Source organism: Pinus tabuliformis, chromosome 2_1 (assembly GCF_031772625.1).
Source record: "Pinus tabuliformis cultivar Carrire ecotype Pingquan chromosome 2_1, CPIR1, whole genome shotgun sequence".
Lineage (NCBI taxonomy): Eukaryota > Viridiplantae > Streptophyta > Pinopsida > Pinales > Pinaceae > Pinus > Pinus tabuliformis.
Window position 1 is genome coordinate 443094176 of NC_142299.1, and position 5844 is coordinate 443100019.

Sequence of the window (5844 nt, forward strand, 5' to 3'; positions counted from 1 at the left end):
CTACACAAATATTATAATAACAACTAACAATATAATAATAATAATAATAATTAGACAAAATGAGGTTGAAGGAAGAGAGGAAACGATTACATTTGATCCAACAAAAGAGTTTCTTCTTGTATTCTTTTATATTAGTGAATATTGAACACTCTTTACATCCTTTGAATTGGGATAATCACATTGGCTATTTGTGGTCCCATTTTGTTTTATAGTAATTGGTTTTGTAGAGCATGAGCCTTAAGAAAATTCGAAGAAGGGGAAATAACACATCACCTATGCCATATTCCAATGCTTATGAAAAAATTATCAACCCTTTGGTATGTTTTTCTGAATATTTCTAGATACATAACATGAGTATAAAAGAAAAATATCTGTTATCTTGAGATTCATTATAAGTTAATTGAAGCATTGTATGAATTCTATATTAGATAGGGATTTTTCACATTTTAGAAGAATGGAAAAATCAACTAGACCCATTGGAAACACTACCTTCACAAATTGATAATACAAAATGTGGAAAAAATGTGGGAGACCCTAAATGTGGACATGCACCTAATTTTCCAACATTTATACACTCTTAAAATGAAAATTAATCAATGTTATGAATAGGTGGATGACCCATGGTTAAATACGTTTCTAAACTTTGAAAAGAATATGATAGAAACGTCTAAATCTCTATCATACTTCTATTTTGGAATTAAACTGAAAAAACTAAACGAGTGATATATTTTATCATGGAAATTACGAAATTCATATTTATGTAAACAATATTTCTATTTAGTAATCAATTTTATTTATGTTAAAAGATTATATTTTGTATTCTTAAATTTAAAATCCTCAAATTCCATAAAAACACTTTTGGAACAAAGGAACTCAAAACCAAACTCGGTGCCAAGAGTCGTAAGTGTATTTTCTTGCGGTATTCAAATACCTCCAAAGCATACCGCCTCTATGATGAAATTAATAAGAAGTTTGTTGTATTTAGAGATGTGATATTTCTTGAATCTTCCAAGCCTCACAATATTTATGAGTGGAATCTTGATCGCCTAGATAGATTCAGACATGCAAAGTCATTTCAAGAATTTGATAATCAGATTCCACATTTTGAAGGGGGGGTTCCTATACTAGATGAATTTTTGGAATCTTCTTTTGAAGTAGTCTCTCCCCCACATGAAGCTCCAACCACTGATGACGATTTGAGTGATGTGATTGACAGAATTGGGAGACTTAATCTTCATTCGGTCCCAACTCAATCAACTGAGAAGCCTGGTCCATCTTAGAAAGGTGCTTCAAAATGGCTCACAAAGAGACTTCAAAGTGTTCATCCTCATGACACTTAAAAGTGAGGAACAAGAAATTCAATTAGTCAAAATGGAGGTGATGTCGATGATTCTGGTTCACCTTTTGATATGGACGTTTCTTATGATTGTGAACTCAATTTGTCTAGATATTTTGAACAAACTTCCTTCAAAGAAGCCTCTTCTCATGACGAATGGAAAGAAGTGACATAGGAAGAGTATGATGCCTTGATAAAGAATGGAACTTGGAAGTTGGTTGATCCTCCATTGGAAACCCAACCAATTGGGTGCAACTGAGTCTACAAGAACAAGTATAAAGATGATGGCTCACTTAACAAGCACAAAGTAAATCTTGTGGAGAAAGGGTTTTTCAGAGAAACAAGGGGTCAACTATGAGGATAATTTTTCTCCCATAGCAAATTAGGCTACCATTCAGACACTCTTTTCCATGGTATCTTAGAACGGTTGGAAATTCCAACAAATGAATGTAAGAACTTATTTCTTCAATGGATATCTGAAAGATAATGTTTTTATGTCCCAGCTAGAAGGAATTATTGTGAAGGGAAAAGAACACAAGGTATGCAACCTTGTGAAATACTTGTATGGCCTTCAGAAAGCACCGCGAGCTTGGTATGAAAATTTAACTAAGAATATTCTCAAACTCAACTTCAAACATTATTAGCTTGATGATGAAACTTTGTTATTCAAGAAAGTTGGAAAAAACATTTTATAGATTGTGGTGTATGTAAATGATATTTTTATGACAAGGAACAATGAGATCTACATTGCATCCACAAAGAATGGATTGAGGAAAGTTTTTGAAATGATTGACTTGGGTTTTAATCATTACTATCTTGGTATTGAAGTAACTCAATATCCAAAGTTTTATTCCTCTATTAGAACAAGTACATTGGATATCTGTTGAATAGGTTTGGCATGGATGAGTGCAATCCTTTAACTACTCCAGTGGAACAAAACTTAAAGCTCACATCCATTGAAGGAAAATAATTTGAGGATGAAACAAAGTATAGACAACTTGCAGGAAGTGTCAACTACCTAACTACTAATAGACCGAACATGTCATTTTTTGTTGGAATCCTCTCCAAGTTTATGCAAAAGCCTTGTGAGGGACATTAGCCTACTGTAAAAGGAGTTCTAAAGTGCTTTAAGGGAACTCGAGACTTTGGACTCAAGTATACACATGTGGGAGACTTTAGCTTGATTGGATAATCTAATTTGGACTTCGATGGAGAAAAAGAAACATGGTTATCTACTTCATGTTATTCTATGAGTCTTGGATCAGGAGTTGTTTCCTTGAGGTCACTCAAACAATCAATTCTAATATATTCAACAATAGAGGAAAAATATGCGGCAACAGCTAACAAAGGAATTTTTATGGCTCAGTAAAATTCTGGAAATTATGAAGGTGAAATAAATGCATTCAAATTCACACATGACTGAAAACACTTCTCCAATGAAGTTGGCCAAGAACCCAAAGTTGCATGTGTTATCACAAAATCACTACTAAGGGCTGCAACCAAGCAAGATTTCATGTAACTCTTTCAACCAGACTTTAGACCAAAGATTAGCCTCTTTGGTCAGAGAGGGCTCTCTCACAGACTTTTGATAAAAATCCTTCACTACAACAGATGGCTAACTCTTCACTCATTCATGAAAACAAAAGCTGGTTGGATACATATCAAATTGGTCTTCATTGGGCTATGGAGTCTCACACACTAAGTAAACAGAAAAACATAGTCATTTCATGGAAGTCAAGGCTCTTTGCATTAAATGTTCAAACATACTCCACAAAAACCACAGCTTGCCAAACACACAGGAAGTCAGAGCATAAGATATGAATTCTGAGTGATTGTGCTATAACAAGGCTGTAAAAGAACATATAATATAAAACACCACCATTATATTTGAACAAAATAATCCATCGAGAATCTTGAGAAGAAATCAACACTGTTTTACTATTACTGTAACAAGTCTTACATTGGCCCAAATAACTCTGTTTTTGTATAAAATGTCCAACCCCTATTACATCCTAATTTCATCCATTTATAGGAATACATTCCTCCCTTTCTAGAGGGAGCTCGAAGGCCCTATTAACTACTCCTACATGCTATTTAACTAATGCATTAATTACAAAGTGTTGAACTGTAATTGCACACAATCCTAATCAAACTAAAACACTAATTCCATTCTCCTCGTATGCTTGATTCTTCTCGGATCTTTGACAGCTGTCCTCCTTCAGTTAGGCTGAGATGGCTGAGCTACGGATGCAATGAATGCTGACTTTGGATGCTTGAAAGCGCTGATGGCTCATTAATTGACCAAAAGATGTGCTCCTATTTTAACGGTCTCTGTCTCCCAACATTCTCCGAAAGTTCAGCAACATGTCTCAGCTCTTTTAATAACCCCAGGTATGAAATGCTGCCATGTTTCTGATGTGCTGTAGGTGGTATTGATAGACAGGTGTTTCTCTTCCTCAACTCCCGCTCACAGTATCACACTAGCTGCTCTGCGCTTAAAATCATCACCTACAGCAGTTTCGTAGCGCGCTACGAAACTGCTGTGTGATTTAAAAACACAGTCCTCCTCACTGGTTTTCTGCTAACACTGTGCTACATTTATTAATGATCTCCTCAGCTGAGTCTTTGACTATCATTTTCCAGCACAGAACAAGCAATATACTTGCATGTTGTAGACACATGACCTTGAAGTTTATTCTTCAATCCTCAGGGTATGCAATGTCATCCTTACAGTCAAATCATTCTCCTGCTGCATAAGGTTCACCTTTTGGATATCAAAGCCTTTATTACTTATGGCTGCAGGTGGTACATATTAGCTGAGCATGAATCTTAATTCAATCTAATAAAAACTTAAATTGTGCCCCTGCTATTATTGCACAGAAAATGATATTAAATGATTGCAAAAACCACCTTATGGTAAATCATTTCTTCCCGCCAGAGACATTAAAATTTAAAAGAATAATGTTACCATCTTTCACCACATACGTCTTTCCCTCTTGTCTGTACTTGCCGGCAGCCTTGACAGCTGATTCACTACCAAATTCCTTCAAATCCTCAAATTTCATTACCTCTTTTAGCTTCATCCGGGGGCATACTACAAGTTTCTGCTCTAGAACACCACTGAAAGGAATAATGGGTTCACCTCCATGCCCCTGAACCTAAGAATGTATTTTTGGTAGACATTTATTCTTCTTTCTTTGATAGTCCTTTTCAGTCATATTCACCAAGTAAACAATAGGTTTCGCACTCAATAACTGAAATGTATTCTGCATCTCAACATCAGCAGCTTTCCAATCACTAAGTCTAACATCTTTTCCTTCCTCAAGCCATGCCTTGACCTTTGTGCATCACTCCATTCCTATTTTTAACTGCTTATCATTGCTCCGCTTCATGGACTTTTCAAGGTCTTCCATCCTTCTTTCCATTAACTCAAGATCCCTTAAACGTAGCTCTTCAGTTATCACTTCTAAATCCCTTACAGGGTCAACAATATCCTCTACGTAAATAACATCTGAATCGTCAAATGCCCTACAAACATGAAAAATTCTATCCACTGCCCGAATGTGAGAAAGAAAATTGTTTCGAAACCCCTCTCCTTGATGTGCTTTATACTCTGAGGTAGTTGCCTGTTTAAGAGCAACAGCTAAGCTAGTTATGGTATGATTGTGAGGACCACCTTGAAGACCAGGAAACACAGCTGCATTAATCTTTTTCTCATAATCATACTTAACCTCTTGCCCCTGCTTGTTAATTTCTTTGATGCCCTTTCTATGAAATATCATTGCACCACGAGGACCACAGAGTGACTTGTGTGTAGTAGTGGTCACTACATCTGCAAACTCAAAAGGAGATGGAACTACACCAGCTGCAACAAGTCCACTTATGTGTGCCATGTCTGCCAACAACACAGCTTTTTGCTTGTCACAAACCTTGCGCATCTGAGCATAGTCATAATGGCATGCATAAGCACTAGCACCAGCAATCATAAGTTTAGGTCTGAATAGGACTACACTCTTCTCCAGCTGGACATAATCAATATAGCCTGTAGATTCATCCAATCTATAAGGCATTGTTTCAAAAAAAATTGAAACTGCTGAGATCTTTTTAGTATCAGTCTGGTAACCATGAGACAGATGACCACCATGTGGAAGATCAAGTGTCATGATACGATTATGGGGCTTCAACAAAGCAGTGTAAACTTGAAAATTAGCCGGAGAGCCTGACAAGGGTTATACATTAACTCCCCATTTATCTGGATCCAAACCAAATGCTTCCAATGCTCTTTTCTGACATAACGACTCTGCCATGTCAATGAATTCATTTCCTCCATAGTATCTTGCACCAGGATAGCCTTCACTGTATTTATTGGTCATGACTGATCCTACAGCCTGCATGACTGATAATGAAGTAAAGTTCTCTGAAGGGATAAGTTCAATACCCTTCCATTATCGATTTTTTCAAGTTCTATGATATTCGCAATCTCGGGATCGACCTCCTCCAGTGGAGCA

The 5844-nt window shown here is 36.4% G+C and overlaps 1 pseudogene; it reads right to left on the minus strand.

Moving 5' to 3' along the window:
• Nucleotides 1-4257: 4257 nt before the first annotated feature.
• LOC149200827 (serine hydroxymethyltransferase, mitochondrial pseudogene) lies at nucleotides 4258-5844 on the minus strand (annotated as a pseudogene).